Below are 25726 nucleotides of genomic sequence, written 5' to 3'. Positions count from 1 at the left end.
CTTTCCTTAGTTTCTAAAGGGAAAAAAATAATGATAATAATTGTTCTTCTCACCCGTTGATTGTTTGGCAGTGTTTTAATTTCCTCACTGCTATGAAAGTTACCTGACCAAAGCAATTTAAGGAAGAAAGGGTTTATCTCTGTTTTCACTTGAAGGAGAGTCCTAATCAGATGGTGGAGGCGTGGCAGCAGGAGCAGAGGGCACTGCTCACATTGTATGTGTGTCACAATTGTGGGTGCTCAGCTAGCTTTGCTGATTGATGAATCTGGAGTTCCAGCCTGTGTAATGGTGCCACCCACATTCACGATGGATCTATCTACTTCAATAAACGTAATCTAGAAACCCTCAAAGACATGCCCTGAAGATCATTTCCAAAGTGAATTTAGATCCTATAAAGTTGACAGTTGATATAAACCATCACACAGTGCTGAGCATGCTGGGCCAAGGGCTTTATTACTGAGCCACATCTCCAGCCCAAACGGTTATATCAAGTGGTTCAGCAAACACTCATGAAACTGAAGCACCAGTAGGTACAGGATTCTATATTTTCCCTCCTCTCCCATCCCCTCCTCTCTGTACAGCTCTGACTAGCCTGAAACTTCTGCCTCAGCTTCCTTGAGTCTGGGATTATAGGCATGCAGAACCATGTTTTCTTCCTCTCTTTCTCCTATGAAACATGTAAGGAAGGCTAGGGAACTAATAAAAGCAATCTCTACTAAAGATGATAAAGAGTTGTGTGCATGGTGGCATTTGGGAGGCTGAAGCTGAAGAATTGTGAGCTCAGGACCAGCCTTGGCTACACAAGGAATTCCAGAACAGTCTGGGTAAGAACTTGTTTCAAAAGAAAAAAATCTACTTCAAATAGGCTAAAAAATATAGATAGAAGATTTTTTGACAATAATATGTGAATTTCTGTGAACAAAATGTTGTGTGTCTAAAACTTTGAGAAATAAGTATCAAAGAGCAGATGTTAATCAAACCAAAGCTTGCTAGAGTCCTGTTTCAGGCTAGCCTCATTCTCTTGCAGCCTGCGTACACGGCAAACACACAGAACGAAGGTCACTGAAATGAGGCGGAACCAGTTTGACAGAGAGTGTGCAATCCTGTTTCAACAGATTGATTAATATGAGAAAAATAAAATGGTTACCACCAAGAAGGCAGGCTCTGGAGTGACTTCAGAGACTTCCACGGGTGGGGACACAGTCTTCTCCCCAGCCATTTCAGTGAACCTGTACGACACTCCGGAGATACGGGGTTGGGAAGGAGTGTCACAGTCAGTGGAGGGAGGCATTATTGACAAAAGATGGTCAGGGGAACAACATGCTTTATTTGCTTGGAGTTCTGGGAAATTGAACACTAGCAGATACAAGCATCTGTATGGGACTTGTAGGCAGATGGAGCGCTGACAGAGACCTTAGCAAAACCAAGGGTGAAGGGTTTCTTCTTCCCTTAGTTCCAAACTTCTGAGTTTCTTCATATAGTTCACCCAGTCTAAATAATATCTAAGAAATATCCAACTGTACAAAATTCTTTCATTGCAAACACACATTCAAGAAATGTGAAAATGTATTGGACAGGAAAAATAGAGCTCAGTGTGGGGCTACAGGCCTGGAATCTGAGAACCTGGAGGTGGAGGTAGGAAGGTGGCCTCCACTGTGACACCCTGTCAAAGAGTCGACAGAGAAGGTCAGTGAGCAACATCTATACTTCAGTAACCTTGCTGGCGCTTTTTCAACATGGCCAAATGATTTGCATATTTTATTTTTTTGTTTCAGTATGGTGTGGGAGAGCTCACCTGTAATTCCAGTGCTTAGGAGGTTTACTAATGCAGAACCATTGCTGTGAGCTCAAGGGCAGCCCGGACTACAGTGAGGACCAGGCCAGTGGCAGCAAAGGCAACACAGCATGACCCTGTCTCAAAAGCCCAAACAAAATCAACAAGTAAGAGTGAACAAATACAAAGCAGGCTGGAGAGATGGCTCACGGACCAGAGTATGTGCTGCTCTTGAATTCAGCATACTGCAGATAATAATGGTTTCACAGTCAAGCTGATGTATTGCTTCGTGTGGAGCACACAAACCACAGGAGCTTCCACAGCTCCCAATGTGAATCTGGTCCTGGAATTCTGGTCTAGGGTGTAGTGCCAGGAAATGGACACTAACAATATCTCACTTTAGCCATTAATTTCGATCTCTTTTCTCACTTGCTTTCAAGTGAAAGAAGAAAGGCAGTAAGAGAGCTGCTCTGCATCCCCACCAACCTTGCCGGAAGAGGGAAGTGGCGAGCTGTGATCTGAGACCTGAGACCGCACAGAAAGGCCCTGTGTTAGCACAGGGGATGACCCAGGCCAGCACTTGGCTCTTGGGCAAAGTGTCATGGATCACCCCCCCCCCCCCGACCGGTGCCTCTGGCAATCCTGAGGGAGGACGTTGGTGCCATCCTGACTCAGAGGCAGGAGTGTGTGACCCGCTGAGTCACCCTCCTCATTTCCTGGGATGCCTGGGTGTTCCAAGACACTAATAGAGGATTAAATTAAGGTTGCCATGACAGCTATGTAAATGCTGTTGTGATAATATCCACAGATTTTGTAAATCTTCCCTGGAAGTTGAATTCTGAAACATTACTTTAATAATGGTATTTCTTCGATAAATAACTAAACATTGACTTACAGAATGTTATACCCCCCCCCTTTGTAACCTAACTGGGGTTACAAAATTAGTAAACAGAGCACTAGCATTTATTTTCTTGACTATATGTGGCTATGGCTCCTTGTTCCCTTAAATGCCTAGAAAAGACTTGCTAGGACAGGAGATGCCTATTAGCCACAACCTTTACCTACAACCGAATTCTTCTACTTGCGTCACCCCTGGCGTTAAATTTACCTTCTTTCCTTCCTTCCTTCCTTCCTTCCTTCCCTTATTAAGGAATTCTGGTGGTTGGATATTTAAAAGAACGATGGGTCCCAGCTAGGAGACTGGCATAGCCTGTAATGCATCCATCATTAACCTTCCCATGCTCAGGTTGCTGGAAAGAGTCCCTTGCTCACAAGGCCCAGTGGAACCTCACTGCATTAGCTTACCTCTGCCATGCAGGGTCTGTGTTGTAAAGTCCCACACGGTGTGCTTGGATAAATATTTCCAGCTTTCAAACTTTGAAACTGGCTAATTTCCATAAAGGGGGTAACTTTGAGTGGTTTTTTCAGCTGAGTAACCCCAATTTCTTAGCCGTTTTCATCAGGCTGCACCCTTCCCTCATTACTTTTCCCTGCTGTTTCCTTCTCTTCCGGGGGCTAAGCATTTGGCTTCTCTTTAAAACTATTCTATGCTATTTCAACATTTGTTTATATAAGACATCCTCCAAAATTTAATACTAGCTGAGCCTCAAGAGTTTGGGCTCAGCTCACCAGGACTCAGAACCAACTTAACCCAAGACTTTGATTCAGACCGAACAGGTACATGGTGCTCCTGATTGGCAAGTGGCTTTAGTCTCTCAAATGGTAGCATCCTCAAGGGGCATTTCTTTCTTCAAATTTTATTTTTAAACTTTATTTGTATGTGTGTTTTGTCTGCATGTAAGTCTGTGTACCACTTGCAAGTCCAGTGCTTCAGGAGGCCAGAAGAGGGTGTCAAATTCCCCGGAACTGGAATTACAGACAAATTAGTTGCCTTGTGGAATTGAACCTGAGTCCTCTGGAAGAGCAGCCAGTGTTTTAATCACTGAGCCATCTCTCCAGTACTTTGGACTTAAAAAACATTGTTACATTTGTTTATTCATTTTGTGGGGCGAGGGGCCCCACATATTGTGTAGCTCTTGAGAGGAGCTGGCTTTCTCTTTTTATCATGTTGATCTTGAGGACTGAACTCAAGCTTGGTGACAAGTGCCTTTATCTGCTGGCCCTTGGCTTCCAAGGTCCTGATACAGCACTAGCTGAGTCATTCTAATGCTGTCATTACTGGCACATAACTGCTTTGATCATCAATGCTATCTGCCAAAAGGCTTCCATCAAAAGGGGTACTTGTGGGGGCTCAGTGGTTAAGAGCACTTGCTCTTCCAGAGGATCCAAAATCAGTCCCAGCACCCACATCAGGCCTGTAACTCCCAATTTCAAGGGATCAGATATATTCTTTTGACATCTGCAGGCACCCTGCACACATGGAGTTCACATACACACACTATAATACAAAATATTTTCTAACAGTAGAAAAAACTGGCAGTGGTGGCGCACGCCTTTAATCCCAGCACTCAGGAGGCTGAGGCAGGCGGATCTCTGTGAGTTCGAGGCCAGCCTGATCTACAAGAGCTAGTTCCAGGACAGCTAGGGCTGTTACACAGAGAAATCTTGTCAAGAAAAACAAAACAAAACAAGTCTGACTTTTCTGTCTTCCCACTGCTGTTAACTGTGACTTCCCAGGAATGGCGGAGCAAGGAAGCCTTATTTATTGATAGTTCCTAGGAATGAGCCTCCAGGACACATGGGGTTAGAGAAAGAATCTGAAAATTGGTGGAGCAAACAGAGAATAACCAGACTATGGAACACATTAGAATTTAAATTGTATACACCATAACAACCCACCTTTTCCCTTAAATTTTGCTGTTCAGCTATTTGGACAGTTGATATTGTCATGTATCTGACTTACAGTTTTGTAACCATATTACTCTGTTTGCTTGTTTGTTTGTTTGTCAGGGTTGCTCTGGGTAGCCCTGGTTGTCTTAGAAGTCATTTTGTAGACCAGGCTGGTCTTGAACTCAGAGATCCTCCTGCTTCTGCCTCTGGAGTGCTGGGACCAAAAGCATTCTCCACCACACCCGACTATTACACCTTTTTTATCCAATTTTTTTTTGTGTGTTGTACCCAGGGCCATGTGCACCTAGGACAGGCCTCCATCAGAGCCAACACTCCCAGACCAGATCATCCCTGAACCGGGGAAATGACAAGGCTATGCTTTCTGTAGCAACGAAGGTGACAGCACACATTTTACTATTCTAATATTTTTAGCAACTCAAAAACAGTTTTTCTAAGTCTGTAAAAAAGAAAATTGCCCGAGATTGATTTCTCAACCCAATCTTGGGCATAATGGTAGGGGTGAATTGGCAGTACAAACTCACACAATGGAAATCTCATCAACCCAAAGTAGCCCAGATTCCAGCTAAGATAGCTGTACCCTGCACTAGGATAGCTGGCTGTATCCTACCCTATGTGTTGAAACCCCCACAAAGTCAAGTTCATATTTGAACTGAACAGGAAGCTCTAGATTTGATTCATGGAACCCTTTCCTTTCACCAAGAAAAGAATTGAAAAAAAGTTTCTTTCACATTTCCTGTCCTCAACCATTTACCCATGTTTGTTTCTGAAACTATTTTCCGTCTCTGCTTCTGAGATTCTTGCCCTATATTCCTCTTATCTCTTTCTCAAACCAAACCAAGGACAGCCAAGAAAAAGGAAACTGTGTCCAGATAAGAATGTGCTGATCTGTTATTTTGTTTGGTCCTCCACACATCCTGACACACTGATTAGACATTTAACAATGTGCTGTTTGGATGTTCCATCTATTGGACCAAACGACAAAACTTTCCTAAAGTTTTCTCTTCAAACTGACATATCGCTGGTGTTTAGTCCTCCCAGAGCTCTCTGACTGGAATCCGCAAAAGCACACGTCCTTGCTTTGTTCCTGTAGCAAGGAAACAAACCATGCTATCTCTCTTTGAGCTGTGACCCAACTGTGAAAAACAGTAACAGTTTTACCTCCAGGTGAATAGGCTTAAACAACTTTTGTTTGGAGACAGGCTCTCACTGTCAGTTTGACTGTCCTGGAACTCACTATGTACACCAGGCTGTTTTCTCACAGAGATCCACCTGCTTCTGTATCCCCAGTGCTGGGATTAAAGTTGTGCTCCATTAAGCCTGGCTTTAACAAAGCAAAATTTCAATGACTCGTTAGTGTCTTTATCTGAGTTATATGCAAAACTAAAATGAGTTCACTTTTACTTTAAAGAGCACAGCAGGACAATTTACCAATGAATATATCTCAAAATTATTGACTAGCTAAGCATTGTTTAAAGTTGAAAGCCAAATACTAATTTTCGTTTTGTTTTTTTTTTTGTTTTGAGAAAGGCTAACCTGTGGTCCTCCTGCTTCAACCTCCAAATGCCAGATTAAAGGTTACATTCTTCTACATTGATTTTCTCTTATTAAGCAGCCCAGGCTATGTAATTTTGGAAACAAAGCTCCATATAACAATTTACAAAGCTAATCATGTGAATAAGAACAATGATATTTCATAAGAAAATATTAATATTTAAAGAAATGGTTTTGTTAATTTAATTACTATTGTACCCATAATTATCTCTGAGGTTTTTAGAAATAAGCACAATCAAATGTGAAACATCTCAGCTAACACAACTTACAGGGCATCTGTGGTAACCCATGGAAACAAAAGGCAGTTGACAAAGTTACAAAGTGGGAGAGAGAACAGACACACAAAGAAACACATGGCGTTGGAGTTTTTCCCAAAGTATTTTTTTCTTGACCTTAATTAGCAGACCAAAAAATGGTCTGTGAAATTTTAATTTTAAGGTTTACACTAGAGGAGCCAAGCAATTAAAACTTGTTTAAACATGGTTTTACTTAAAATACTTCTGAAAATTTGCAGGGGCTAGGATGGTAGTACAATGGCAGAGTACTCCCTTCCTTGCATGGGGTCTTGTGCTCGATCTCCAGTAGTGGGAAAGAAACCAAGGGAGTGAGAGCCCAGGGGTTAGACCATCTCCCTGGCAGGCAGACACTTAGGGAGAGGGACCATGGATAGGTAAGAAAGGGGGTGAATTCCCAAGACAGACCACTTCTTCTCAACCTCTGTCTTAGTTAGGGTTTCTATTGCTGTGGTTATTAATCACTATTAATAGTCAGAATAAAAAGACCATTAAAAGACCAAAAGCAAGCTGGGGAGGAAAAGGTTTATTTGGCTTATACTTCCACACCTTAGTCCATTATTGAAGGAAGACAGGACAGAAACTCAGACAGGGCTGGAACCTGGAGGCAGAAGCTGATGCGGAGGTCATGGAAGAGTACTGCCTACTGGCTTGTTCCTTATGGCTTGCTCAGCCTGCTTTCTTATAGAACCAGGACCAGCAGCCCAGGAATGGCACCACTGGCAATGCGCTGGGCCCTCCCCAATGGATCACTAATTAAGAAAATGCCCTACAGCTGGATCTCATGGAGGCATTTTCTCAATTGAGGCCGCCTCCTCTCTGATGACTCTACTTTTGTTAAGTTGACATGAAACCAGCCTATACAACCTCCTCTCAGCTCCCTGCTGATGGACTCACTCAACAAGATCAGGACAGATCACACAGAGTAGGATACCTGTCTTCAGGCTGACCAACCCTAAATTAGGGGAGGAGGAGGAGAAACTGTAAAAACCCAGGCCTCAAGAAGAGACTAGAGTTTCAGTTTCCTGAGTCCCCTCTCTCTGGCTTGCCAAGGGTCTTTTCTGTGTGTCTCTTGTATACGTGTTTCCTCACCCCAATAAATGACTTCCTTCAACTGCTGATTCTGTGCTGTGCTTGAGATTTCTCTGCAGCTATCTGTTAAAGCTTCAGATTTTTTTCTGCCTTTTAATTCTTTAACTAGCAGAGAAAATGGACCTGATCAAGACCCCTAGGCTGTATAATTTCTAGACCATATCAGAAGGAAGATAAATTTACATCTATTTGTTAAAGAACATACCTAGTCTCAAAACTAATTGTAGTTTGTTTTCTGTTTACTGAGTTAGAATACCCCAAATAACATAATTCATAGACTAGACTATTTCTGTATTTTCACTTAAAAGCTTACACTCTTAATATTGAACCAGAAAGAACTTTTTCAGTTACTAGTTACACAATATGAAGCAATATCATACTTTAGTATCGATGTACATTTATGTTGCAGCTAATCTTTTTCTATTCCCTACAACAGTACATGTTAGTTTTTCATTGCTATAACAAAATACAAGAGACAATTAACTTATGAAGAGAAAAGGTTTTTGTTGCCAGTGTTGGAGATTTGAATCCATGATTGGTTGGTGCTGGTACTTTGAACTTGTGATTAGGCAACACATCCTAGTTGGAATGTGTGTTGATGCAAAAAGCTGTTCGTTCTTATGTATAGAAATATGTCTTTCCAAACTAATATGCATTTATAATTTTGATTCTGCCAGTTCCTGTTTCACTCTAGCCTCGTGAAAGAGGTGGTGCTACACAGATAGACATTAATGCTAGAAATACACCAAGTAAGTAGCTTCCCATTAAAGAACCAGAAAGTAGGACAAGAACATTCAGCAATGCAGCGTTAGATTTCACTCAAAAATACTTTCAACAGGAGTTTCTTTTGAATCTATCCCAGGACAAGAGCTTTTAGGCACTTGAGACAGCCCAACAATTCAAAGTCATATCTCTGCTTGTGTAGGGAACTTACATTTGAGTTCTACATTTTGAGATTCTTTACTCCTTCTTAAGAAGCCAGCTAAATGTCAAAATCCTGAAAAGGATCTGCTGAGATTCTCCACATGGGAGCCAGACATATGCTACAAAATGTTATTTAAAAACCAGCTAGGGGCAATGTTGCCCATGATTTCATCAGTCCATCAGGTCCTCTTCCAACAACATACCAACCAGAGAGCTCTTTTTAACCGACTCCATCTGCTGTTGGTAGTGATCAGCATACTGTGGGCACTGTGGTATCATCTGAGATTAGGTTGTGAAATAGGAAGTGGAGTTACAAGCAGATTTGCAAGTGTATGCAAACTGTTCCCTTCTATCTCTTGCTGAAACTAAGGGTGCATAATTCAGGTTTGGGAGGAGGCAGACAGGGCTATCAGCACATTCTTATCAAGGCACAGTTTCCTTTTTTGCACAGTCCTTGTTTTGGTTTTGGAAAGAGATCAAAAGGGGATTCTGCGGAAAGTAGTTTCAGAAGCACACAGCTTCTATGTATGCTGAACAATGGCATTATTCTGTATATGCTGAGCGAGGGCATGGGACAGGCAACATGTTAGACTGGAGGAGACTGGAAACATGGTGAAAGACAATGAAAGGGAATAAAGAGCAAGTGCAAAGATAGTACAGTCTCTTATTTTTAAATTCTCATCCTGAGCATCTAGGAGAACATCTTAGAACATTAGCCCAGTTTGATTTAATAAGGACTATAAGAGACAACTGTTAGAAACCTTGCCAACATCCCAGCTGGATTTATTTATTATCACTTAACAAACTGGAGAGTTCAGCTTGTGCTAAGCTGACGCTGCTGCATCTTTATGGATGAAGCCAAAAGAGAGCTATTTCCAGAACCTGGCTCTTGAACCCTATGCCAACTTGCCCCTCTTTTCTGATGTTACTGAAATCTGATCTGGGCATCGTAAGAGGCACAACCAACAAGTGGTTAATGGATCATTTCTGAATTCCCAATACTTGATTTTCTTTCCAATGTCTTTCGTTTTCAGAGCCGGAAGGTTTTAAGTCAACGGTCTTCACGTGGGATAGTGGAGATGCAGGCCTCGGACGATTTGAATTCTAGCAACTCTCACTACCCGATCCTTCACCCAAACCCTTCACTGTGGGCCACTTCCGGGTCCACGCTGCCACTCTGCAAACTTTGGACAATGACATCCTGGCCCACAATGATTGCACCCAGCAGACCCCACGGACTCAAAGAGCAGTCACCTGAGTACTGCTCACCAGCACTCTGAGATAGCTCAGGCCACCGCTAGCTCCGCCTAGATCCAGTAGCTCAGGATCACCAGAGTTTCATTTCGTGCCAATATAAGTGCTGCGCATTCCCTGATTCCCTGGGGTTGCCAGCCTGTGGACCCGCGACCTAGCGCGCCATTAAGCCCCAGACGGCAGACTCCCTGCCGCCGCAGCACTTTCCGTTCTGCATTCCCCCGTATTCCCACTAGCGTTTTCCCAACACTTCCCACTAGATATTTACAAAGTGTTGACACCTACTCGGTCGCCGGCTGTCGCGCCCTCCCTAATTCCTCCGCACCCCGGAGGCTGCGGAACCAACATCTGGGCACCCCGCCCATCTGGAACTCCGCGGCCACCTCTCCCCGCGCGCCCTTTGCTGCCCCGAGCCTGGCGACCCGCCAACTCAGACCTCACGTGAGTCGCCCGTGCCTCACAGCGCCAATGCTCCGCCCCCATGCCACGTGACCAGCGCCACCACGCCCATCGACAACAGCCACCACGCCCCCTCCTATCACGTGAAGCCTCCGCCCCGCCCCTCAGGGGACTCGCCACGCCCTCTATCACCACGTGATCCACTTTCCCCGCCCACACCAGAGACCGCCCCCACCTCTTTCATCACGTGGCACGCCGCCCCGCCCGCCCCTTAGCACCGCCCCGCTCCGCCCCCGCGCCGGCGCGCTCCGACGTGCCCTGGAACTTACCCTCCCTCGGAGACCAGCCTGCGGGGACGCCAGGCGGTGGCGGCCGCCGAGTGAGCGCTTCAGGCGGGCTCTCCGTCGCTCGGCCACAGCGCCGGCGGAGGAGGGAGCTGCCCGTCTCTAGGTCTCCGACCCTTGGTAAGAAGGCCGGGCGCGGGTTCCCGCGGAACGCACAAAGGCGCTCGGGGGCGCGGGCTATGCCTGCTGAGGGCTGCGCCGGGGAGGGCGGCGGCCGCCTGGCCCACGGGGCGAGCAGGTTTACACGACCCGGGTCTCAGCCTGGGCTCCCGGGCTTCCTGCCTGCGGGCAGCGGACCCTCGGGAGGGCGGGAGAGCCGGCCCGCCCCCCGCGGCTGCTGCCCGCGGACACACCTGCCACCTGGGCCGCGGCGGGGACCGTGGACGCGAACGGCGCGCTCTCCCCGGCCCGGAGGAGCGCGTCTGCTGCCCCCGGCTCTGCTCCGAGAAATCTCTCCCGAGCCCTCGATTCAGAGAGAAACAACAGACTCCGCTGCCAGCGAGCTGCCTGCCTCCCGTCCCGGGCGCTTGTTTTGTCTTTCTGGAAAGGCTGCCCTTGACACGTTGTGTCTTAAGTTACTGCAGACCCTCGCAGACAGAATGGCCACAAGGTGGTCATTAGGGAGAAAGGCACGCCCTTCAGTTTCAGAGGCGGGTGATGTTTTCTTTCTTTCTTTCTTTCTTTCTTTTTTTTAAATCTTTTTGCCTGGAGCAGCAATTTAAAATGCCTTGCAAAGGCAAAAGCTAAATGTTTCTAGTATACCATTTTTTAAAAGTTGGAATGCCATTCCAAGTATAGAGCCACGGGTAAGGGCTTTTAACACTGGTTACAAGGTTGGCCGTGTATGGTTCATGTTGACACGCGGAAGTAGATTTTATTGACCATTTAGGCACACATTCCTAAAGGGAGGTACATTGGAGGAAGGAGTCACCCGGCTTCTGGTTCAGATTCTGCTGTCCGACTTTAAAGAGGTGAGACCTTGGAAGACTCCGAATGTAGCAGTGAGAAATCGTTCAGAGTGCCTAGCCTGTAGCCTGCTTCTTTTGTACTTAAAGCTGAGAAATGGTGGCCTGGAGGTGTTTATTTGCTCACGTCCGGTTGTGCCTACCTGATCTCTATGAGGGTGTAAGGTGGAATGGATCATCTTTCCGTTTCTCCAATGCTCTGAGTCTGGCTGCAGGTGCACTGTTTTCTATTTGAAAATTGCGTTGTAAGCCTGTCAGAACAGTTTTTGGAACCCAAAACCAGACTAGTTCGTGAAGGTATGATTTAGCCATGCCATCGAAGAGTTAGGCCAATGGGGTGCATATAACTTTCCACCTTTCTGAGGTGATTTTTGTCCAGGAAACAAAATGTGTGTGTGTGTGTGTGTGTGTGTATAGTTCTTAGTATTTATTGACAATCTCCTGTTCTTTATCAACCCTGGGGTTGGAGATTGCATTGAGTCATGATATGACGCCAGTTGTGTATATTAGTTGTGCTTATATAATTATCAGTCTTTTAGTTTTTGAATATACTACTCTAGTTTTGAGACACAAATGAAATATGTAAATATCACAGAACAGCTTATTCATTGTATCATTTGACTTTTTTATTTTTTTTTGTTTTTTTGTTTTTTTGTTTTGTTTCAAGCCGGGCGGTGGTGGCGCACGCCTTTAATCCCAGCACTTGGGAGGCAGAGGCAGGCGGATCTTTGTGAGTTCGAGACCAGCCTGGTCTACAAGAGCTAGTTCCAGGACAGGCTCTAAAACCACAGAGAAACCCTGTCTCGAAAAACCAAGGAAAAAAAAAAAAAAGAAAATATTCAGTGCTTTTAAAAAATGGACTGATATGAAACATAAGCTTTGCTAATTTAGTCCTAAAAGTGCAAATGACATTATTGGGATTAAGGGCAGTAATTTTATTATTTGTTTTGTTTTGAGATAGGGCCTCACTTTGTAGCCCTGGCTGGCTTGAAACTCATTTTGTAGATGAGGCTGGCCTTGAATTGACAGGGATCTCCCTTCCCCAAGAACTGGGACTAAAGGTGTGCCCCCATCATGCCCATCTAAGAATAATAATTTTAAATTGGCTAAAGTGAGATAGTGATCTAGAAAGTCACTAGATATTATTTGAGAACATGGACATTGCAGTTTTTAATAAACAATGAGAGAGAAAAGTGAAAATAAGCTTTCAACACACTTTGAATTTAACAGTTGTAATTTTACTTAGAGGTATGTGCTGCTGGAAATCAAACCCAGGGCTTTGGCATGTTAGGTGAGCGTTTTCTTATAAAACCAATAGCCTAATAAATATGTTATAAATATGTTCTATTCTGTAGAAGAAGTCAGATGTGGAAATGAATCTTTGTAACACAGGAATTCATTGTACTTCAAGTCACCTTCAGTTGAAGACCCAAATACTGGCTACCATCTTTGTAATTTTACTTCTTTTTTGTTAGCTGGTCTACTTGTGCCAGAACCATGTGATTGAGCCATTGCCTTGTTGCTTTCACAGACCCAGTGAAAGTCCTGTGGTTCCAGTTTGTAGGTGATTTGACCTGCGCCCCAAAATGCTGATGCTTCATCTTAGAGCTCCTCACCTCTGTTGACAACCTAGGCCCTCTTGTACCCTAAAGCACAGGGGAATCATTCTTCTAATAAGTCCCAGGTCATATGTGTACTGTTGTGTGTAGATAGACATGCACTGCCAGCTACCCTGTGATTTTAACTTCTAGTGCTCATGTTACAAAAAAACTAAGTGAGCAAACTACATAGCATAAATCTATTTAACCTAGTATATTAAAATATATAATTAATTTGAAAATTATTCTCATTTTTTGATTAAGATTTTGATAGATTGTGTAGCTTATACTTAGAGCACAGAGTTTTTCCTGCCTGTTTCAAATTTTCAGTAGTCACATATTAATAGTGGCTATCGTGTTATCCTATATATTGTTAGTCTGAAATCTTTTCTTTTTATTTTAAATTTTATTTATTTTTATTTTACGCACATTGGTGTTTTGCCTGCATGTATGTCTGTGCAAAGCTGTTGGATCCACTGGAACTGGATGTGAACACCATGTGGGTGCCGGGAATTGAACCTAGGTCCTCTGGAGGAGCAGCCAGTGCTCAGAGCCATCTTTCCAGTCCCTAGTCTGAATCCTTGATATGCTGTTCTAAGTATGTTTGCAGATTATTGTAACAGCAGCCCTTGGCAACGTGTTGATTTTGAAGTGTAGATTTTGGGGCCTTAGTTTCATTCTATCATTGAGATTTCTAGAACCGGGACTTGGTAACCCTTGGTTTATAACTCCAGGATCTGATTATGGAATGTCTGTTTAGATGGGATTCTAGACGAGAAAATTTGAATGAAGTATGGACATTGTTATGCATAAGGTGATTTTGATTTATAGACTAAGAAAAGTGTGCCAGGTGTAACATTTAATGAGACAAATTGGATCTCAGGCACATGGGAACCTTTCTGAACTATTTTTGTAGAATTCTTTTTTTCTTTTTGTTGAAATAAGGTCTTATGTAGCCCAGACTTACCTTGAATTTAATATGTAATTGAAGGTGACCTTGAATTTAAAATACTCTTGCCTCACCTCCCAATTGCTGGGTTTATAGGTATTTGCCACCACATACAGTTTAATGCTGTGCTGGGAGTGGAACTCAGGGTCTCTTGTATGCTGTGCAGCTACTCTACCTAAGCTGTATACTAGCCCTAAATATTATAAATCTTCGTTTTTTTTTTTTTGTTTTTTTGTTTTTTTTTGAGACAGAGTTTCTCTATGTAACCCTAGCTGTCCTGGAACTCAATTTAGACCAAGCTTGTCTCAAACTCAGAGATCTGCCTGCTTCTGCTTCCTAAATGTTGGGGTTAAAGGCTTGTGTCACGGCAGCCACCATTACCCTGCTGCTGCTACTATAAATTTGTTGTTGTTGTTGGTGGGCTTTTTTCCCCCTCTTTCTAGACAGGGTTTCTCTGTAGCTTTGGAGCCTGTCCTGGAACTAGCTCCAGGCTGGCCTTGAACTCACGGAGATTTGCTTGCCACTACCTCTTGAGTGCTGGAATTAAAGGCGTACACCACCATCACCTGACTGAGTTCTATAAATCTTAAAATCTTCTAAAATAAGAAATACATTTTGTAACTGGAGATTACCACCCCCTCTGCCCCCCTTCCCCAGTTCCTGAATTGTAGCACACATTCAGATTGGTTTGATAACACCTAGAATCAGCTATCAGGGACCAAAGCTGAAAGATCAGAGAAGCAAGCATAGCAGCCAACCACTGGAGAGTTCTTACCTCCACCAGTACTCATACTGAAGGCACAATCTTGTCTACAAATCCTCAGCCTGCATGCTCATACTGAATCTTCAGACTGCATCTGAGCTCCTGTCTCCCCCCACCTTCTATTCCTCCTCTCTCTGCTTAGGCATGTCACTCCTGTCTCCACCTCTTTAGTTTCCCTCTTTAGTGCTGGGATTAAAGGCGAGTGATTAGGATCACCTTTGTGTAAGCTCTGTTTCTCTTTTAGGTAGATTCAATCTTGTGTAGCTCAGGGTGGCCTTGAACTCACAGAGATCCGTGTGCCTCTTGTCTCTCAAGTGCCTGAATTAAAGGTGTGTGCCACCATTGCCTGTCCTGGGTTTACTAGTGGCTTAGCTCTGAACTCTGATCTTCAGGCAAGCTTTGTTAGATTACAAACAAAATGTCATTACATTTCCCTTTTTTTAAATCTAAAATTAAAAAGGCTATAACAAATATAAGAAAAATATACAATAAGTACAATAGCTATATATAGGCAATAAATGCATCAACAAGGCCTCGTTTATTTGCATTTGACAAATTCAGAGAAAATACTCCATTATTCTATCTTGGTGAGTCCAAAGTCTTGTACCTAATTTACTTTCTATCATAACTTGCATTACTATCCAAAACTATCTCCTGATGTCTCTCAACCTTATACACTTTACACTTCTTTAGTGAGTTTCTTTTCTGAGTCTAGTAAACAAGGGACGCTATTAACTATCTAGTCTTCAACTTTCTCAGAGACCTGAGAAGGAAATATTAACTGAGTAATCAGGAAGTGCAAACAAGCAACTTCCAAAAAAATGTGAGAAATGACCAACAGCTGGCTGCCTCGGCAGTCGCCCAAGGTTCCTTTGCAACGTTGGGGCATCTGTCTTTGGCTTACAGGCCTAGAATATTGGACAGACTTCTATGAAGCAGGATTTTTGAAGGACAGGCCCGCCTTGTCTTGGCAATGTTTGTTAGTCACTTTCTTTTGTGTCCTACTTGTCTATTTTGGACAGCATACCATCAGCAGTCGAGGCAAGAGCACTTCCTTGCTCAGTGGCTTACTTTTGCCACAAAGAAAATAACTCCATGTGGAGTTTCTTCAATGCCCATCATCATCTCCAATGTAGATTTGTGCTGCCAAGAGCAAATATGTCTCAGTGTCATAAAAAAAAAAAAGAACCTGTGGCTGGGTGGTGGTGGCATTCGCCTTTAATCCCAGCACTCGGGAGGCAGAGGCAGGCGGATCTCTGTGAGTTTGAGGCCAGCCTGTCTACAAGAGCTAGTTCCATGACAGGCTCCAAAGCTACAGAGAAACTGTGTCTCGAAAATCCAAAATAAATAAATAAATAAAAGAACGTATGTTACAAAAACATCTCAAATGCCATATTCTTCCAATCTCTGAAGTGTTTGACGTTGACCTGTCTATCTAAAGTATATCTGTTTGATTTTGAAAACATACCTAATATGACTGTAAGTTTAATTGTAATAGATGACTAATTACTAACCTGCATTTCTTAATTATCCTAAGCAATTGATAATAACTTTCAAGAACTAGAAACTTGCATTACACTGTTATATGAACTGTATATTAAACAAGATTTGAAACATATGTACAGTATGTTTTAACAAAATCTCAAACTTGTATTAATTTACAAAATTTGTATACAATATACAAAAGTGCAATCCAATATAAAATATTTAAGACTAGTAGTTGCTTTATAAAAGTAGAATCAGTGGTATACCTTTTTATCTTATATCTATATCTCCCCTTTTTCTGTTCAAAACAAGAACCCTGAATATAATCTCCTTTTTTAGCTTTTTTCCTGACCATTACCAATAACAGCTTGTAAACAGTCCCCAAACAATGACAAATACCTGTAATCCATTGAATGATCAAAAGCTACCCACCCCACTTTTTGGGAATGTGGGCGTTGTATTCTGGCTCTGAATGTACAGAGATCTGTCTGCCTCTGCCTCCTGAGTGCTGGGATTATGTTGAATTGTTTTCTCATTTTTTACAAGTTAGTAAACTGTATTTTCTACAAGAAGAGTTCTTTGTTGAAGTATGTTTTCAGACATCTCTAGTTTGCCTATTCAATTTTTCAGTGGTTTTTTTTTTTTTTTTTTTTTTTAATGTCCAGTTGGAAATCTCTCCAGCCACTATAGTGAAACCAGCTGTTTCTTGGTGGAGGCATTTTGCCATTAGGAATTCTGACTTCTTAAATTGGTAGAATAGAAGCCAAACACAGGTGAGTTTTAAGGTAAAATAAGGAGAGGGGAGTCTTTATTTCTGTTTTTGTGAAGTCTGGCTATAGGAGCAATATTCAGTCCGTGGAGCATCCTGTAGGTTAACAGCCTGATGCTTTACTTTACAAGAAGTAAAGGGTTGCGGTAAGCCTAGTACTTCATATGAGACAATGGACATGGCTAGTTTTGAGGGGAGTTAGCATCCCTCCAACGCCTGCCTTTGGTGCCACATGCTGAGAAAACTTTAGAGGAGCTCTAGAAAAAGATTTTTAATTTTGATGAAATCCAGTTTGAATTTTTGCTTTTTTTTTTTTTTGGTGTCAAGCTGACTGTGATTGTGCATGACTATAATTCAGTAATTAAGAGGTCAAGGATGTTGAGTTTGAGGCCAGCTGGGCTACGTGGTGAGAACCAGTGTGAAAAAAATTAAACATTTGCCAAACCAATATTTACTTATATCTTCCTAGTTATAAGCTTTTAAAAGTCTGTGATCCATTATGTTTTCCATGAAGTATATGGTATATGAGAGCTATATGAATGTTGAAATTTATTGTTTGTTGAAAATGCCAAACTATGGATATATAGGTAAAAATCTAGGAGTTAGCAGGGCAGTGGTGACTCACTCCTTTAATCCCAGCACTCTGGGAGGCAGAGGCAGGTGGATCTCCAAATTTGAGGCCATCCTGGTCTACAAAGTAAGTTCTAGGACAGCCAAGGCTACACAGAGAAACCCTGTCTCTGAAAATGAAAACACCAACAAAATAATCAACAAAACAGAAACCTAGGGGCACAATTGCTACAACATGTGCTAAAAGTATATATGTTTAGTTTTGAAAGAAACTTTCAGTGTGTTTTCAATAGTAGCTGTACCATTTCACATTCCCACGAACAATGAAGGAATACTTGGAACTCCATTCTGGCTGGTACTTGGAGTTGTCAATATTCTGGACATTGCTCTTCTAATAAGTATGCAGTAACATCTCATTATTATTTTAACTTGCATTTTCTTGATGGCATATGGTATGGATATTTTGATGACCACCCCCCCAAGGTTTCTTTCTGTAGTGCTTGCTGTCCTGGAACCCGCTCTGTAGACCAGGGTGGCCTTGAACTCAGAGATTGTCTGCTTTTGCCTCTCAAGTGCTGGGATAAAATGTGTCACCAGGTCTCAACCACCAATCTCTTTTCTTATGTTTTTATGGTATTTTTATATCATCTTTGGTGAAGTACCTGTTAAGGTCTTTGTCTCTTTTTTTTAAAGATTAATTTTTAATTTTCTGTCTCTGTATGTGCACACTGAGTGTAGGCACCTGTGGAGGCCTGTGCGTTGTGTTTAATTTTGTGACGCTGAGTGGAGGCACTTGTGAAGGCCTGTGCATTGGATTTCGAGGAACTGAAGTGTTGTGAGCTGTCTGGCATGGGTGGTGGGTACTGAACTTGTGACCTCTTTCAGAGCAGTAAGTACTCTTAACTGCTGAACTATCTCCAGTCCTGGCCTATTTTTTAGTTGAATTTTTAATTAAATAAATGGATTTTAAATTTTTAAATTATTTTATTAAATGTGTATGGGTGTTTGCTTGTTGGATACATTTGTGTGCCAAGTGAGGAGGCCAGGAGAAGGCTTTGGGATCCCCTAAAAATGGAGTTAAATTGTTAGCCGCCAATTAAGTGCCGGGAGTTAGCCAAACCTGGGTCTCTGAAAGAACAGCTGTGCAGAGCTGTTAACTTCTTTCTCCAGCCCAAATTGATTGGTTTTTAAATGATTAACTTTGGACTTGATACATTATAATTTAAAAATATTGTTGGAAGGTAAGCATGATGGTGCATGCCTGAATCCCAGAACTTGGGAGGTGGGAGTCAGGAAGATTAAGAGTTTGGGGTCAATAGGCATAGGCAGTTCACAGCTAGTTTGGGCTACATGAGATGGTGGAGGGTGAGAGGGATCCATTTTGTTACAATTGGATTAGCAATTTTTTGTATCTATATTATTGAATGATACTGGTCAGTAGCATTTTTTCCTCTGTCAGCATTTTGTTTATGTTGCTATAACTATAATGCCAACTTTATAGAATGAGTTGGATTCTTTTCACATTGATCTTTTATGGAGGTTTTTGTAGAAATGTGAGTTTTCCCTTAATTTTGAGTAAAATTGACTAGCAGAACCATTTCAGCCAGGAGTTTTGGTTTTTTGTGTTTTTTTTTTGAGGCAGGGTTTCTCTGCTTTTGGAGCCTGTCCTGGAACTAGCTCTTGTAGACCAGGCTGGCCTCAAATTCACAAAGATCCGCTTACCTTTGCCACCCTAGTGCTGGGATTAAAGGCGTGCACCACTACTGCCCGGCCCAGCCAGGAGTTTTTGTGAATAATTTTTAGTATTTACTTTGTATATGTTGTGTGTGTGCATGTGTATGTATGTGTGTGGAGGCCAGAGATCCCACTTTTTTGTTTGTTTTGAGGCTGAATTCTCTGGACTGGAGCTCATAGATCAACAGGCTGACTGGTCTGCTATCTCGGTTTCTACATGGGTTCTGGGAATTTAACTCAGGTCACATTGTATGCTTGTGGGGCAAGCACTTTACCAACTGAATCTTGACAGCCTATGGCTAGTTTTTAAATAATTACTCAATTTGTTGCATAAACTATTTAAGTATCTCTTTTTGAGCAAATTCTGATAATTTTTGTCTTTTAAAATTTTTATTTTATTCATTTATCAAATTGGTAAATTTTCCTCTCTGTCTTAGGACCTATAAATATTCCTAAAAGATTTTTTTTGACACTGTGTCTTCTGCTCTTGAACAGTGTGATCACAAGATACTAGTTTATTGGTCTAGAAGAACCAGATCTGGTTCTACTGATTTCTTCTAACATTTTTCTGTTTCCTATTAACTGACTTTTGCTCTGCTTTTTATCATATACCTCTGTTAATTTTGTATTTTATTAGATTTTTGTTAGTTTCTCAGAGTGCCATTTAGTAGAGATTTAAAAATTGTTTTCTTTGAAATAATAGTAAATAGTGCAAATGTTGGTACTATTTCCCTTTGTGCATCCTTGAGTTCAGTTCAGGTTTCTGTCTGATTTCTTCCCTATCTGAGTTACTTCAAAGTGTATTATCTAAATAGCAACAATTTTACTTTTTCAGTGGTGTTGAGGATCTAACCAAGAGTCTCTTACTCATGTACTCTGCCTCCAAATTACATTCCAGCCCTCATTTAGGGTTCTTTGGTTTTGTAACTTTATAACTTTATTCTGAGCATGATTCTGTCCTTCATATTTGGGACTTGCCTGATGACCCAGAGTGTGGGCTCTAGGAAGCATGCCTTCCCAGAAGCTGCTCTTCAGTTGTGTTTACTGCTCTTCCTTTGCCAGAGTGTTTTGTTGTGAACATGTGGTGCTTGGTTTTGGTTGTTGCTGTTTGTTTTTCTTTTGTTTCCTTTTAAAAAATAATATTTTGGACAGTGGTGGCACTGGCCTTTAATCCCAGCACTTGGAAGCCTGCTCTACAGAGTGAGTTCCAGGACAGGATTCAAAGCTACAGAGAAACCCTGACTCAAAAGAAAGAAAAGAAAAGAAAAAAAAACTAAAAATAATCTCTTTAAAAAGTGTGGAATGCTTTACGAATGTTACCCTGGCTGGTTGGTATTGACCTGGTTCCAATGTTAGATATCTGTGAATTGGAGGCCAGCCTGCTCTACAGAGTGAGTTCCAGGACAGCCTCCAAAGCTACAGAGAAACCCTGTCTCAAAAGAAAGAAAAGAAAAGAAAAAACACTAAAAATAATCTCTTTAAGAAGTATGGAATGCTTCACGAATGTTACCCTGGCTGGTTGGTATTGACCTGGTTCCAGTGTGTACAAGCACTTTGCTGGCCACCCCTGTGCTTAGTTTTGTTTTGATAGCTTGATCTATGATAGTTGGTGAATGGTGATACTTTTCTTTTAACTTTTTATTGATTCTTTGTGAATTTTATATAATGCATCCCCAATGCCTCTCATCTCACTGTCCCTCTGTATTCAGCCTCTGCTCTTGCAGTCTCCCCTGAAAAGAAAACAAAAAATAAACACTAAAAATGAAAATAATAAAAAAAAAACCAAAAAGAGTATCTTGCCATGGAAGTTGTGATGTGTCACCCTGTCTGCTAAACTTTTGCCCAGTTTTACTTGCAGGTGTTCCTTGCAGTGAATTATTGGTCTGGTTTGAGGCCTCAGGCTTCTACACCATCAATAACTCAGGGGGACTCCTCTCAGATATCCTGCTGTTGCCCTCTGTCATGGAGATCCTGCAGCTTTGGTTTCACTTGCTCCAGCAGTTCTTAAATGAGGTAGATGTTGGGGTGGGCCAACTCAAAGCCCTGGATCTGGGATTGGGTGGTAACTAAATTGGTCAGCCTGCCTGTGCTCCTGAGACAGGGCTTACTCTCCCACTTTGCTCAGGTGAAGGGCGGGGCCATCTCTGGTCTGTGATTGCTGTCAGGGGGCAGCACCGGCTCACCTGAGCTCATGTTGTCAGGGCCAGCTATCTCATCACTGCTATGGAGAGGGGCAGGGCCAGCTCTCCCATGCTCATTCTGCCAGAGCCCCCTGTCCTGAGTGCTGCAGCTGGTGAGGAGTGGAGCTGTAACACAAATTCTAATTGGTCTTAATAATAAAACCTGAAGTCCGATATAAAAGATCAGAGAAGCAGAGCAGCTAGCCACTAGAGAGTTCTTACCTCCAACAGTGCTCAGACTGAAGGGGCAATCCTGTCTCTAAGAATCCTCAGAGTGAATGCTGTGGACAGAGACTGTGCTTTCCTTTCCTGGCTTCCCAGACCCAAATAATTACACAGAATATATATTAATAACAACATTGTTTGGATGATGGATCAGGTGTATTTCTAGCTAGCTCTTACATCTTAAATTGACCCATTTCTATGTACTTTGTACTGCTACACGGCTGTTTCTCTTTTAGATGATTCAATCTTATGTAGCCCTGGGTGGCCTTGAACTCAGAGTTCCATTGCCTCTGTCTCCCTAATGCTGGAATTAAAGGTGTTTGAAGCAAAATATCAGTACATGGGGCCTGTTCTCTTGCACCACCAGCAAAGAGTGGGGCCATCTCTCCTGTCTCTACACCTCCAGGGCTAGCTGAATGGTGGTATCTTGTTTAAGTTTTAATTTACTTTTTTAAAAATTAAGTTTGAGTAAAAATTAAGATCTTTGGGGTAATTCTTTTTTTTTTTTTTTTTGTGAACATGTATGTTGCCCATACATGTGGAGGCAAGAGGTTGACTCAAATGTCTTCATAGTTCTTTACCTTACTTTTGTGACAAAGAGTCTGTCTGTGACTCCCAGGGATCCTTCTGCATCTACTTCCTCAGTGCTACAGGTTTGTGCCATTGTGTGTGGTTTTTTTTTATATGGTTTCTGTGGGACCAACTCAGGTTCACATGCTAGCATGGAACACCAGCTGAGCTATCTCTCCAGTCCAGGATTTTCTTAAAAAAATTTTTTTTTAATTAAAATTTTATTTGCATGTGTGTTGTGCTTGCCTGTGTTTATGTGTCTGTAGAAGCCAAAAGGTGATTGTTTATTTATTTATTTATTTATTTATTTATTTATTTATTTAGGATTTCTGCCTCCTCCCCGCAACCGCTTCCCATTTCCCTCCCCCTCCCCCGATCAAGTCCCCCTCCCTCATCTGCTCGAAGAGCAATCATGGGATAAATCCGGACTAGCTGAACATAGCGGACAATGAGGAATATTGAGAACTCAAGAACAATCGCAGTGGGTTTTTGATCCAAAAGGTGATTGTAACATGATCTCTGTGAGTTCGAGACCAGCCTGGTCTACAAGAGCTAGTTCCAGGACAGGCTCCAAAACCACAGAGAAACCCTGTCTCAAATAAATAAATAAGTAAATAAATATTTTACTTTGAAAATAACTATGTGATTAGTACTTATATGCTGTTTGAGTAGGTGGGTGATTTAAATTGTATTCTCTAACCACCCTTATTTTCAATCACCAAGCTATATCTTAACTTTATAATCACCTTTCTTAAGTTAAAATATTGCTTAAAATTTCCCATTTCAATGTATGTGTGTGTGCGTGTATGTGTTCCTGGGAATTGAACTGTGGGCCTCATGCATGCTAGGCAGGCACTATATTGCTGAACTACACCTCCAACCCATTTTAACCATTTTTAAGCATACCAGTCTGTGGCATTGAGTAAATTTGCATTACTGTGCATTCATTACTATTATCTATTTCCAAATGTGTTCCTCATCCCAAATCAAAATTCCATACCTATTCAAAGTAATTCTTTATGGTCTTTCTGTCTCTTGATGACTGCCATTCTCTTTTCTGTTTCTATACATTTGACTATTGAGGTACCTCATGTCAGTGGAATAATGCCACCTTTTGAGATTGGCTCTTCACTAGAAATGGCATTTTCAAAGTGCATTCTCATTGTATTTTGTCAAACTCCTTTTTTTTTTTTTTTTTAAATAAGACTGAGTACTTGGGCCTGGAGAGGTGACTCCGCTGTTAGGGGGACTGGCTGCTTCTCCAGAGGTCCTGAGTTCAATTCCCAGCAACCACATGGTGGCTCACAACCATCTATAATGAGATCTGGTGCCATCTTTTGATGTGCAGGCATACATGCAGGCAGAACATAATAAAGAAATAATTGTTAAAAAAAAAAGAGTGAGAATTCATTGTGAGTGTTGACTACATCTTATTTTCTCCAGTGGTTGTGGGCATTTGGTTTATGTGCACTCTGGCTACTGTCAGTCATGCTGCTGTGAACATGTGCATGCAGATACCCTGAGTCACTACTTTCAGTTCTTTTGGACATATTTCCAGAGTGGGATTTTTGGAGGAGTAGTGACACCGTATGCCTCACTGTTCAGTTCACATTTTGCCCAACAGTGTACAGCACTACTTATCATACCGCTTCACTACCCAACTGTTTATATATTAAAAACATTTATTGCTCTCTCTGTCTCTGTTTATATATTAAAAACATTTATTGCTCTCTCTGTCTCTGTCTGTCTGTCTGTCTGTCTCGTGTGTGTGGTGGAGGTGTGGGGGCATGTGCATGGAGTACATGTCGAAATCAGAGGTGGGGTTTTCTTTCACCATGTGCATTCTAGAACAGCAGTACTCAACTCCTTTGAGGGTTGCTTATAATCCTGCATATCAGATATTTACATTATGATTCATAACAATAGAAAAATTATGAAGTAGCAACAAAATTTTATGGTTGGGGGTAATCACAACATGAAGAACTGTATTAAAGGGGTCATAGCATTAGGAACCTCTGGTCTAGAAGTTTTCCCTCTCCTGCTCTCTCCTGGCTTTCCTAAGCTCTGGTAGCTCTCATCTGTTTGTGAGATCACACTGGATTCAATTTCTGACTTATTTAATTTAACGTATGTCCTGTGGGTTCTTTTCATGTGTCACAAATGAAAGGGTTCCATTCTTTTTTATGGCCAGCTACTTTATTGTGTCTACACAACATTTTTGTCATTCGTTGGTGGAAATGGTTGATTCCATTTCTTGACTGTTGTAAATAGAGCTGTGATAAAAGTGGAATTGCAGCTGCTTCTTCAGCATGCTGATTTGAAGTTTTTAATTTAGTAAAGTCCAGTTTTTTCTTATACATGGATTACGAATTTGTTATATTAAAATTCATTGCCAAATCCAAACTTGTATTTCTGATTTCTGTTTTGTATTGACGCACCCTACACCCCCATGTGTACACCCTGCACCCCCATGTGTACACCCTACACCTCCATGTGTACACCCTGCACCCCATGTGTGCACCCTGCACCCCCATGTGTGCACCCTGCACCCCCATGTGTACACTAAACCTTGCACATCCTGGTCACCACTGATTTTAACTCCAGCCTGTGAGCTACAATATTTCCTACATTCTAGTAGCCATTCCCAGAAAAATTCGTTGAGATGCCCATTTCTGTCATTTGTGGCATGTGGGTCTGCAGATACCCTGTGCAAATTTTCTCTTTAAAAATTTTAATTACATTTTTTTTTTCTTTTTCTGAGACAGAGTCTTACTATACCCTGGCTGACCTGGAAATTTACTGTGTAGTTGTCCTTCAAACTCAGAGATACTCCTGCCTCTGCCTTTTGAGTGCTGGGATTAAAAGCTTGGGTACAGATTTCCCTCTTATTAAACTATGCTTGCTTCTCCACGTGCTGCTGTTGTTGTCTCCTCATTTCTGTTTCAGACTTGAGCCTTGCTTTGCCTCCCTTCGCTGGTCTTCCGTCGCCTCCTTCACTGCTTCACAGCATCAGCTTCTTTCCTGTGCTCTAGTTTTGCTGTTTCTTTACAGCCAAACTGATTGATGATATTTTCCTTTCCTTCTTTACATTACCTGTTTTAGTTCAGAGAAGTGTTTAATTTTGTGTATCTGTCCATTCTTAGAAAGCAGAGATTATTCATTAAGAAAAACTTGAAGTACTTACTGCTGGCTAATGATTATAAATGTACAACTTAGAAAACTAGTTGGTCACTTCTGTTGGTACCTCTGTAGATTTTTGTTTTACTCATTAAATTTTATTTATTAGCTGCCTGTTCAGGAACTGTTGTTCTTATGTTTTTCCTTTTGTGGTCCTGGGGTACATACTAGGCGAGCAAGCATGCTACGAATTAAGCTGTATCTTCAGTTTTTTGCTTTTTAAAAGAAAATTTGATTTACTCTGACAGCTTTATACGTGTATATATATTCTACCACACGTATCCTCCATTTCTCATCCC

At 41.9% G+C, this 25726-nt stretch overlaps 1 protein-coding gene across 5 annotated transcripts in view; it reads left to right on the top strand.

Annotated features, from left to right (window-relative positions):
- The first annotated feature begins 10434 nt into the window (after positions 1-10434).
- Arhgap12 (Rho GTPase activating protein 12) overlaps positions 10435-25726 on the top strand; it is a 106861-nt gene continuing 91569 nt past the window's right edge. For 4 of the 5 annotated variants that reach the window (XM_041641576.1, XM_041641575.1, XM_041641574.1 and 1 more), the window contains exon 1: positions 10435-10562. The gene's annotated coding sequence lies outside the window, so the exon portion shown is untranslated. The remainder of the gene's footprint in view (positions 10563-25726) is intronic. The other variant, XM_041641573.1, reaches the window with a different exon arrangement.

Source organism: Microtus oregoni, unplaced genomic scaffold (genome assembly GCF_018167655.1).
Source record: "Microtus oregoni isolate MIOR12 unplaced genomic scaffold, Mior012 000070F_ref0000104, whole genome shotgun sequence".
NCBI classification, from domain to species: domain Eukaryota; kingdom Metazoa; phylum Chordata; class Mammalia; order Rodentia; family Cricetidae; genus Microtus; species Microtus oregoni.
The sequence above is the reverse complement of the archived record's forward strand: the minus strand, read 5'-3'. Positions and strand labels throughout refer to the sequence as shown.